This window comes from Bolinopsis microptera, chromosome 5 (genome assembly GCF_026151205.1).
Source record: "Bolinopsis microptera isolate Bmic1 chromosome 5, MBARI_Bmic_1.0, whole genome shotgun sequence".
Taxonomy (NCBI): domain Eukaryota; kingdom Metazoa; phylum Ctenophora; class Tentaculata; order Lobata; family Bolinopsidae; genus Bolinopsis; species Bolinopsis microptera.
The window spans coordinates 11,899,302-11,912,021 of NC_087076.1; the positions used below are offsets into that span (position 1 = coordinate 11,899,302).

A 12,720-nucleotide genomic window follows, 5' to 3' on the forward strand; every position below is an offset into this window, starting at 1 on the left:
GAAATAATTATTGAAAAACAACAAACGCAGTTAAAATGAATTTAATTAAATTTGTGTTTGACAAAACAGGTTTTAAATTCGTTGCTACTGTACAGCTAGCAGCACACTTTTGTAAATTCCAAGCCGAAGTTATGCGGAGGATATTCCAAGATTGCAGATTGTAAAATCAAGCAAAACATGCGCGCATCTGAAAATAAAAAACCAATCTTGGACTAAAATTTAACGAATGATACTTGGAGTTAATATCAAATCATTATTTCACAAAAGTTATGTTCAATACTAATTATAAGAAAAATGAACAGGGCAGAATTTGTGGTATTTAAAAAGTTGTTATAATGACAAAATGCCGTACAAATCGGCGCGTGGCTTTGTCATTTGTGTTTTCAGTTTACAGTTTAGTGATTTGTAACTTAAATATGATTGCAGAAAAAACATTTGTTACTTCCTTTTTGATGCAAAACCAGAATTATATATTTATATAATTCTAATGTAATGTAAGAATGATACTTGTGTCATATATTTAAAATCATATAACTACCATATTTATCAACACACAACATTGAATTGAACGCGTATTTGTCAATAACAAATAACAAAAACTATTATTACTCATCAATTTAAAACATAAATTGGCTCATTATACAAAAAAATCTTACAACACAATATAATATTAAATTGTAAGTGTTGACACATAATTGATCGCTATGCTATTCATATTTCGCGCGGCGCAAGTGACCGTCCGTTAAACACACTCGATGCTTATAATGTATGCGTCTAATGCATCATTAATGGAAGGCGCGCCGGTAAAATTTTTGCGCGCGAATTTACGATTTAAACGAAAAGAAACTGCAATGATAGAGATTATACAGGTTCTGAGTAGATCAAAACGCAGTCTGCGTCTGACAAATGACATCACATCACAATACCGTTGGCCTTTCTTTAGGCTGATCTTTTCAGCGAGATGTTTTAGAAACTGTGAAGCCTCAGTTGCCATTCCTCCTGTAGTACTGAACACCAGTGGCGTGAAGGTAGCCTTTTCAACATTGAGGACTCTGTCATTGTACTCACGTTTTTTGCTTTTCTCGTGAGATTGGTACATCTGTGAGATGCTCTTGTCACTGTTGGACTGGGCTTGAGGGTGAAGTACCCTTACATCTGTGAATGCCCTGTCCAGCGGCGACCAAAACGATCTCGCACTGATGTCCAGTCTTGCACCATCCTGTCTATTTGTTCCATTAGATAGTTCAAGTGTGTGAGGAACGGAGAGATAGAAGCTGGGGTTCTGTTTCAACGTCTTTGCAAACAGTGGTTAGGAGTTCGGCTATTGTATCTCTTAGTGAATTGTGTCTAAGTGAAACGTAGCCTCCGATTTTGCAGGTTAGAGTATGGTTGATATGATTTTGATTTCCACATACACATAGGGGACTTCTGTTAGCTGTAGACAGTGTAAGATTATATAATCTGAGTGAGAGGGCATCAAAGAATTCTTGTTTGTTAAGGACGTACCCACATGCTTTTAGAGGGAGTGTGGATAACCAAATGGATGCTCCTTTTTCACTAAGGAGTTCTAATTGCCTTTGTGTTGATGGGGATACCTCATTCATAATAGTTTCACGTTGGTGTTTGTAAAGCTCTTCCTTACGCTTCTTTACTTCACTTGTGATGTCATGCTGCAGTTCTTCGTTTAGTTGGAAAGTAGTAAGCTGTTGAAAAACTGCTTCTGTGAGCTGTTTTGTAGCATTTACTGAGTTAGTGTACTCCATCTCTGCTGTTGATGTGCAGTCTGGAATGCTCAGCCCGCCCATTCTTGCAGGAAGTGAAGCTATTTTTCTGATTTGATCAGGCACAAAACTTTTGCCCATAATGGCTGGTATAAAGTCTTCCTTGACACAATATTCCAAGTGTTTCAGATGGTCGGAAATCCCTGGGGTTGTACGGCAAACAAAATTCCATCTTTTGGAGGTTCCGTAGATGAAAGCGGAGTAGGCTAGCTGGGGTTCGTTTGCAGCTATTTCGACGAGTCCAAGAATGTCTGCTTTCCAACTTTCGGTCTCCTTTAGTATGAACTCTTTTACCCCTTCTTCTGATCCAATATATGACCCAAGATAACAGTGGCCTTTGGTAGTGATCTGAACATCTGGAAAGAGTTCCTTAGCTTTGGTTGCATGCTCTGGTTTCACTATCAACCATGTCTTGCTGGGTTTTGGGTAATACCCATACATGGGACCATGATCTTTAAGGTCCTCCCACCATTTCGTGAGTTGATCAAGTTTACCCCCTGCTGCTGAGTCGTCAGCATACCAAACTTGTTTGGGATAAGTGTTTGGTTCCCTGTCTGATTCTGGTTCTGTTTCAGCTTCTGTCTGTTTAACCTGGACTTCTCTGAGCAGAGGCATTAGGCTCAGTGCATACCATCCGAGTGCACAGGTATCTCCCTGTGTAGTTCCTTCCTGAGATTGTAAGTGGTCATCACTGTTGGCAATGAATAGGTTAGCTTCTTGTCTGTATGTATTTAGGATGTAAGTGAATAGCTCTGGACAGGTGTATCGAAGATTCCTAAGGGCTGTGTTGCGATTTAATGCATTGAAGGCATTTTCAGCATCAACAAGCAGGATCGCTTCTGTGGATTCCTCTTCAAAGATCTTTCTGACTGCATGAATGGCCGCTTCCACTCCTCCTTGTAAGCCACCACACAGTTGCATGGGTGCTGTGTTCATGATAATGTCCTGTTTCAATGTGGTCATCACTGCTTTTCCGACTATTCTTCTAAGGACTTCACCAATCCCAATGGGTCTAACCCCTGGGTCTTTATCAAGGGGGATGAGGCGACCTGCTATGTATGTTTTCAGGTGGTCGGGCTGTATCTTTTGGCAACACAGCTTTCTGGCCAAAACTGCAACTGCTTCTTTTAGAAGTTCAGGCTTTTTCTTAAACTGCTTAGAGCAGAGAATATGCTGCCATGTCTCTGCATCAGTTCCTGAGGGCCCACCAGATCCGCTGAGGTCTCTTGCAACCTTTTCAATTCTGCTGGAATCAATGGAATCAATCATGGTAATAAATTATTGTACTTCGTGATTTTTGTATGCATGGGACGACGTTTGCGATTCAGTTTTGTCGAATTTGAGAGGAACAAATAAAACAATCGTATCACTGTGAAATAAAGCTACATATGTATATTTAACTTCAATTCAATAAAATAAAACTCAATGTTACCACCTAAATTTGAGTTGGTTACATTAATTGTCAACTTCACATATATCGAGTAAATCGAATAAATTTCCACCCTTCCAACCCACGACTTTGTAGAGTTTCCCAACTTCCAAATGAGGTATCTTTGAGTAGAGGAACAACTTGTTAGGAAACACAACAGTGATGAACGAGGAGTCCCATTCTGGGTATGATAGTTTTAACTTGTAACCCACTGAATACCGATATTGTTTTTCAGTGCACGCGATCAAGGTCATCACATCATTTGTTCGCTCTCTCCGTTCGTCGTTAGGAGTTATGCTGCAGCCGCCGCACTCCATTCTCTGGCTTCCGATTTCTTCCAAACCACTATAACAAACGGGACAGTACTCCAAGCGTGTTTTGGTTAGACTTGTAAGTTCCGGGAAGTCACCATTGTAATAATATTTTACCTCCACTTGATCCTCTAACTGGAACTGTTTTTTCTCTGCAGAATTAAATAGAAGATCCTTACTCCAAACTTTAAATTGGAGATATTTAGTCCAGAAAGGTAAGTTTACGCTGATGACCAATTTAGTATAGCCTTTTCCTTTCAACCCAAGCTTCTTTATGGTACCAAGATTCTTGATCAAACTCATTTTACAGAGAAAACGAAAAATAGAACACACAAACGCAAAATACCTGAAGGAGAAATGAAGATGTCGATCAATGTGTCCTTTTATACCAAATACCAGCTTATGACTGTGTAAAACTGATGTTTACATCCTTTGATATTTTACTTGTCATACGTCGTATGACCCGCCGCGCATTAAAGATTTGTTTTTAAATAAAAGATTTTTTAAAAAGACACGTCGATCCGGTACCGGTAAAGCAGATTGGCTGTTTTTGATCACGTGACTCGATAGAAACCCTACTCCATATTAGAAGGCAATGTCTCCTTGTTATACCATAAATGGTAATCTGTAGTTCGACCACCTGAAACAGGTGTATGATTTGCTAACAGTGTCTGGAAGGAACTATTGTTCTACACTAAATGAATTAGACGTCAGATAAAACAATGCCTTTGGGGTGGATATCTCACAAGTCTGGAAATTTGATCCCGCTAACAGGCCTTGTCAGTCCATAAATGGTAGTGCACTTTGATTAATTGAACACCTGGGGTCAACCAATCAGACACAGCTTTTTGACCCACGTGATATGCTCCTTGGTCACGTGACAGGTTTCAACAGCCAACTAGACACTGTTCTGCAGCTCACGTGACGGTTTTAAACCAATCAGAAGGTCGAGCAGAATATATACTGTTTCGGGGTGAGATTCAACCCTGATATACTACTAACAATGGACAATGCATATCGTCAATTTAGTGAAGGCCCCTGGTTAGGCGAAGTGTGGCTGTACTGTACCTGAAAAATTTATTTTCGGAGTTTCGCCTACATCTATGATATATTAATATCATAATTTGATTGACGATGTCAACCTTTCCAGGGGCTCAATCCTCTCATCCTTGGTCACCAGCATATGGTATTCAGCAACTGAGTCTCTCATGTTGTTATGACGGTAGTTCACACACCCCCTCTCTTACAGTTGAGCATATGATTGTGATCATTTTTGGCTCCACAATCGCAGAATCTTGGGGTGTTAGAGGTGTCCCAACCATACCGGAGGGGGGGGGGGATGCAACGTCAATTAATGTCAGTATTTCATAAAAACCCCAAACTGACATTGACATTAATTGACATTAATTGACATTAATTGACATTAATTGACATTAATTGACATTAATTTGTCTTGAAATTTGAGATTATCATTATTCGATAGATATTCAAGATATTCACGTCTATGTAAGTTAGACCGGTTCAAAAAAACAAAATGTCCTTGAATAATTATGAGTATGTTCTTATCTGTTGATCCTTAGGTTCAAAGACCACCAAAAAAAATTTCAGCTTCAAACTCTTCCATCTTCGGTCCCCACCGGCCACGCCCATATTTTATTGGTTTCTTATACAGGTAAAATATCTAGAATCGGCTTTTTTAGTATGAAGGAGTAATGTTAGCTGTTTAAGATTCGTTATTCAAATATAAATGTCATGAAGGCATTTCGTTTAATGTGGGTTTTAAGTTCTGGTGATGTTGAGAACCACGCCCTTGGATGGCCACGCCCATTTAAGAAATTAAATTTCGGAAAACCGTATTATTTTAGTTTCATTGTTTGATGATCTGAATTTTTTTCACATTTCACATTTCCATATGTGATAGTAGTGAATAAATTGATGATATAAACGTTCTAAAGTGCTAAAAATATGGTAGAACTACATAATCTCAGGTCGAAAAATATCGTGTCAATTAATGTCAGTATTCCAAAATTTTGCAAAACTGACATTGACATTAATTGACATTAATTGACATTAATTGACATTAATTGACATTAATTGACATTAACTGACGTTGAATCCCCCCCTACCGGAGTTAAACAACATATCTGAAGTCTTGCTTGCTGTAAGTATAGCCTATCTGTTGAATGGGGAGACATGTTAGCCAAGCTCCTGACCCATGCTCTTGTACCAGCTACAGTGACTCCCTGGCAGTGGCGCAACGAAAGGCCCTGCTGACCCCGCTGTGCAGGGGGGCGCCGTCTTAGGGGGGCGCCAAATCTTCGTTTGAATGTGGGACAATTTCGAAAACTTAACTAAAGTACTAGCAAAACTGCGCGTTTTGCTCTAGATACACACTTTTTTAGAGATTTTACCGGCGTATTCTTTAAAATCAATTTTAGGGAGGGGCACCAAAAGGGGAGGGGGCGCCAACTTTAAAAACAGGCAACGTTACGCCACTGCTCCCTGGTATTCTCATCCACTTCACTCATTATCTTTGAAAGCTCCTTCGAGCGTAATTCTTAAACTAACTTGAGGCTGTCTACTCTGCCCTTTATCTTAATTTTATCCAACTTCATCAGGGATGTCTCCTGGCGATAGATGAGGTCATCCAGCTCCTCTGTTATCTTGAGTGTTATCTTGAGTGAGGTCTGGTATTCCTTCTCCGTGAAAAGAACTTCATTGGCTCAAGGTACAAGAACGTATTGAATTTAAAATACTCCTGTTAACTTTCAAACTGCTCCATGGGCTAGCACCTTCATACCTGTCAAACCTTATTAAGTACAATTCCAGTGGTGGAAGAGATGTGTCTCTTCATTGCCCCATAAACAGTCCACCCAGAGCCTTCTCTTCATCTGCTCCAAGATTATGGAACAATCTTCCTCAAGAAATCACGAAATGTGTAAACATCAAGGACTTTAAGGGAAAACTTAAAGCTCACCTGTTTAGAAAGTCCTTTCATTTGTACTGAGTAACTAATCCTTTATTGAAGGTTAAAATTTAATTAAAATGTTTTTCTTGTAGCAGGTCAATTTCACGCTTTAAATTAAATTATTTTAGGCTATTAGTTTTCAAGGATTTTTGGGCAACATTTAAGATAATTTAATGAAAAGGAGGCTCTATCCTGGGACACCAACATTTTTTGGGTTGGCACCCGGGAGAAAGCTACCTTATTCATTGTATTTTGTCTCAAGTACTAGAGCATCTTTTTCTTCTCTTTTTTACTGTCTCTACTTTTATGTTGCCCAGATTGTTTGGTATGACTGTATTGGATTTTCAGATATAATCTTTATCATCAGTTACTGTTCTGCAGTAAACTTCCTCAATCAATTTTTATTGTAGGTATATATTGGAAACTTCAGATTGTTTGTATATTTGGAGTCTATGGAATTTCTATGGATTTTTTAAGGAATTTTTATTGAGTTTTTATAGAATTTTTAATATATCAGGGAATTTCATTTTTATAAACCTGATTTTTAAATTTGTTAGGCTGTTGAGTTTCATACTGCGATTTCTTGTAGTCATTATCCTTTCCTCTAGTCCTCTGTTAGAAAACCTGCTAACCCTTCTTGGATATCTGCTTGTTAGGTTCATCTGCCTTATTTAGTCACGTTATATTTTACAGTTTTTATCGCCTGTTTTCTGAACAGTTTCTTGTTCCACCTCCGTCTTTAAAGGCAAAGATGCACACTCTCGTTAATTTAAGTATCATTTACAGCTGTGCATAAGGGTTAAATTTAAATTATTTAACCTTTTGGTGCTGTATAAAAATAACATTAATTTATTATTTATTTTATCTCTACTGGATTAACAATACCAAGCCCCCCTAATCTTACAGTTAGCGCAAACATTCTCTTGTGCAGGTCGGACACATTCCGACCAATAATTGCCAGAATGAACTTGTCTCTCTTGCCTCCTCTCCACCACTCTCACTGCTCCCAGATGACTCTCCCCATCACATGTGATCTCTGTACCAGTCTCTCCAAATACAAACGTGGCTGCTGGTAGTAGCGATTCTTCTTTCAGGATAAAAATAGTCTTCACTTCTTTAGGAAAGTAGCCTAACTTAGGACCATTCACACTGAGTAAATCCCATCACAGCCGGAGTTTCTTCAGAGTACCTTATCACTCATACAACCTCATCCCTGCCCCTAAGATGGAGTAGATCATGTGTTTTGAAAAGTGTGTGCATATAATATTTGATTGTATAAGGTTCCAAAATATTGGTAGCAATGGACCATTTCCATTACCTATGTATTGTGCTCTGCAGTCTGCCAATTGCAACACTTGATTTAATATTGTTTTGATGACCTTTTCCCTTCTTTTGAACAATTTTATTAAATTATTGCAGAAACTAAGATCATGGCGCAATATGAGAAGTATTTACAAAATGGACAAAAGATATTTGATACCTACTGCACAACTAATCACTTCCTGCTGTCCATCATGTTACCCAAAGCTCCACAACAAAAGTACATTGATCTTTACCCGGATCAAGATGGTCCAGGACAAAGCTTTCAAGGTGATAGGTTTCATCAAACAAACTATGAGGCTGAGGTGAAAGTTTTCAGGGCGTTAGAAAATCTCAATGAAAATCTTATTGTTATCCATAGTGCTGAATATACTCATTACCAATATTATTTGGGTGATTCAAGCCATGATAAAAGACAGTATATAAAGTGTAAAAAGATGGCAGCCAGTACAGAAGGCGAATGTGATTTTATTGTAATTGGTTCAAATTACATTGTCATAATAGAGGTTAAGAATGTGAGTCATGTTGGAGATAAATCAGAACCTGGCCCTGAATCAGAAAATGTCTGTTACTTGCAAGGACTGATTAAATCACTTGAGAAATCGCTTCAACAGCGAAGACGGATGGTGGATTTGATTAAACGGTTCAGCACACACATTAATGTTCATCAGTTTACTGCTTACCCTAACTTGGAAATGAGATTTAGGAATGAATTTGAACTGAAAGAAGAATTTCTATCAACTATTATTCTGAAAGAAAATCTTGATGATTTTCCTAATTGGTGGAGAGAGAACGTTGCTAGAGTAGTTTTGAATAAGCCATTGGATTTGGAGTCACAAAAAAAGCATGAGGAGTTAAGGAATTTCTTACTAGCTCTGTGGTGTACCAATAAAAACGGCTGTGATATGTCTAAGTGCAGTTTGGGCTCGTGTATTAGAAGCATTGATGAACAATTGCGTTCTGGAAGATTTTCATATAGACAGAATAATCCAGAGGTAATACAGACACCAGATATTGTGAAGGAGTTCTTGGGAATTGACAATTTGACCAAAGAACAGTTTGAACTGATAAATTCGCCTGAAGCGCTGCTTTGGATTAATGGACCTGCAGGGACAGGTAAAACTGTTGTACTGCTGGCAAAATTAATACAACTAGCGCTGGCAAGTACACTGAACAAAATTGTACTGTTTGACCTTGTAGGAGCAGACAAATCAACAGCCCAATATGAAAAAATATTACAAAATGCTTGTATAGAATATCAGATAATAGCAATTGATAACCCTGATACGCCAGTCAATACCATATGCAGTGAAATAATTCGCTGCCATCTCGATAGTCAGGTAGTAATTGCAGTGCGAAAACACTCAGTTTTCTTAGGAAAATCAGACATCATGATTCCAAAGATTCTTATGTCATTGCAAGGAGTCAACCTGTTTGTTGACGACATACAATGCTTGCATGATTGGGATTGGTCAGAGCCACTTAAAGAATTGGATTTAACTGGATTTTTGGCTAAATTGTTGGAGTTATCAGCAACTCACTATATCTGTGTTGCATGTGATCTTACCCAGGGCGTCATGCATCGGGCGCATTTTGATAATTTATATATAGGGGGGGGGGGGGGGGTGTCACGTCCGTCTATGTCCGCTTGTCTCATAGAATCCAAAAAGGACAGGACATAGGCGGACATAGGCGGACATAGACGGACATAGGCGGACATAGGCGGACATATGCGGACATAGACGGACATAGGCGGACATAGGCGGACATAGGTGGACATTAATGGACACCTAAATTGCTAAATAAAATGTTCAATTTTTGCTGTTATAGGGGGATCATGTTTTTTGTCCGTTCGGTACCCTATATTTTCAAAACGGACAACAAATAGAGCGGACAAAAACGGACAAAAATGGACAAAAACGGACAAAAATGGAAATAACATTTAGATGCTTCCTCCTCCTACTCTTCCTCCTCCTCCCCCTGGGTCTTCCTGATCTTCCTCAGTCCTCTTCCTCCTCCCCTCCTCAGTCCTCCTCCTACTCCTCCTCCTCGTCCTCAGTCCTCCTCATCAGTCCTCAACAGTCCTCCTCCTCCCCAGTCCTCCTCCTACTGAGTCCTCCTCCTGGGTCCTCCTCCTGGGTCCTCCTCCTCCTCTTCATCCTCCTCCTCTTCCTCCTCAGTCTTCAGTCCTCCTCAGTCCTCCTCCTCATCCTTCTCCTCAGTCCTCCATCCTCCTCCTCAGTCCTCCCCCAGTCCCCCTCCTCCTCCTCCTATTCAGTCCTCCTCCTCCTCCTCCTCCTTCTCAGTCCTCCTCAGTCCTCCTCCTCCTCTTCCCTCTCAGTCATCCTCCTCAGCCATCCTCCTCAGTCCTCCTCGATCCTCCTCAGTCCTCCTCCTCAGTCCTCCTCTTCCTGGGTCCTCCTCCTCCTCTTCATCCTCCTCCTCTTCCTCCTCGGTCCTCAGTCCTCCTCCTCCTGGGTCCTCCTCCTCATCCTTCTCATCAGTCCTCCTCCTCCCCAGTCCTCTCCCAGTCCCCCTCCTTCTCCTCCTCCTATTCAGTCCTCCTCCTCCTCCTCCTCCTCAGTTCTCCTCAGTCCTCCTTCTCATTTCTCCTAAGTCCTCTTCCTGAGTCCTCCTCCTCTTCCTTCTGAGTCCTCCTCCTGAGTCCTCCTCCTCCTCCCTCTCAGTCATCCTCCTCAGTCATCCTCCTCAGTCATCCTCCTCAGCCATCCTCCCCAGTCCTCCTTCTCAGTCATCGTCAGTCCTCCTCAGTCTTCCTCAGTCCTCCTCCTCCTCCTGGGTCCTCCTCCTCCTCCTCCTCCTGGGGACCTGGGTCCTCCTGGGTCTTCCTGATCCTCCCCAGTCCTCTTCCTCCTCCCCTCCTCAGTCCTCCTCCTACTCTTCCTCCTCGTCCTCAGTCCTCCTCATCAGTCCTCAACAGTTCTCCTCCTCCCCAGTCCTCCTCCTCCTCCTGGGGCCTTTTCCTGGGTCCTCCTCCTGGGTCCTCCTCCTCCTGGGTCCTCCTTCTCCTCCTCAGTCCTTCTCCTCCTCCTCCTCAGTCCTCTTCCTCCTCTTCCTCCTCCTCCTCCCTCTCAGTCATCCTCCTCAGCCATCCTCCTCAGCCATCCTCCTCAGTCCTCCTCCTTCTCAGTCCTCCTCCTGAGTCCTCCTCCTCCTGAGTCATCCTCCTCCTCCTAGGTCCTCCTTCTGGGTCCTCCTCCTTCTCCTCCTCCTGGGTCTTCCTGATCCTTCTCCTCCCTCTCAGTCATCCTCCTCAGTCATCCTCCTCAGTCATCCTCCTCAGCCATCCTCCTCAGCCATCCTTCTCAGCCATCCTCCTCAGTACTCTTCAGTACTCTTCAGTACTCTTCAGTCCTCAAAATGTTTGTCCGCTAATGTCCACCAATGTCCGCTAATGTCCACCAATGTCCATCCAAGTCCGCCAATGTCCGTCCGGGTCCGCCAATGTCCGTCCGAGTCCGCCAATGTCCGTCCGAGTCCGCCAATGTCCGTCCAAGTCCGCCAATGTCCGTCCGTGTCCGCCAATGTCCCAAAAAACACGTCCGTTGTCTCATAGAATCCAAAAAGGACAGGACATAGGCGGACATAGACGGACATGACACCCCCCCCCCTATATAGATTTAAAGACATCACTGAGGAAGACCTTTTCTTCAAGCCAACAAGTAAATTTGATGAAGATCTTGAGGAACAGTTTTGATTTATCATTAGTCCTATCCGTGATTAGAAATGTGAACATTGAAGAGGAGAAATTACGCTTAAAGTCTGATGATGTAGAACTAGACATCATTGTTCCTGTGCAAACTCCTGGGCATTATATACATGGTCCAAAATCTGCCATACACGTTTTGGAGAACTTTAATCAAGACTTAGTTCGAGTGATTTTTGATCAAGAATTGAGCAAATTATGCCAGGATAATTTCATTGATGTTACTGATATCGGTTTGATATATACTGAGTCAAATAAAGACATGTCATGTTTAGTTGACGATATCGTTAAAGGAGGTCTTCCAAAAGATACAAGATTTTGTTCATTAACAGCAACCTATTCAAAAGAGTGGCCAGCAGTTATCATTTTACACTTATTAAAGGATCATGAAATGAAGTCTGTGCGTGATATGTTGGAATTAGATTTTATAAGACCTGAGGACCGTGGTATGGTAGACAAACTGTGTGACTTGAGGAATTTGTACTTAGCAATGTCAAGAGCACGAGTGAAGTGCACAGTGATTATGTTTCCCATGAGCGGTAAAACATTTCAACTAGAACGTTTTTATCGTACAAGAAATGTATTGGATAAAATCAAAGATTTAGTTGATATATTTAGATATCTGTTGTGTTAATTTTTTCGTCAACAATATTTGAAATTGTGATATATGTTGCCCAGTGTAGTATTTGTACAGATAGTAATTTAGGAGAGAGCACATATTTTGGTCAGAAAACCACTGAAGTGAGACAACGTTTTAATGGGCACAGGAGCAAATTTAAAATTTAAATTTGATGCTGATAAGTCTTATACTCAATCCATGAGTCTTATCAATTTTAAAGTTGCGTTTGTCAAGAAATGTCCAGCAATGGAACTTGATAGAGAAGAGCACCGTTTAATTTCTATGTTCAGAACTAATATTTTGGGGATAAATAGAATTAAAGTTATAAGATGATAAGTTTAGATATTTGTGTTGTGTAATTTATTAGTCTTTCTTTATTTTTGTCAGTATTTATGTTTTTGTTATTGATTGGTGTCTCTTTTAATTTGTTTATAATAAAAGATTTTTTCCATTCATACGAAATTTTTGGGATTCTTGTTTTTAAGACTGTTTTGTTTCGCCTAAATTTGAGCCTAACTTAATTCTATTCAGGAGGTTCTCTCAAGATGATTTTTATATCGAAGAT

The 12,720-nt window shown here is 40.6% G+C and overlaps 1 protein-coding gene across 1 annotated transcript in view; it reads right to left on the reverse strand.

Annotated features, from left to right (window-relative positions):
- The window catches only part of LOC134816070 (26S proteasome regulatory subunit 4-like), a 92,633-nt gene that overhangs the window by 44,370 nt on the left and 35,543 nt on the right, over positions 1 to 12,720 (reverse strand).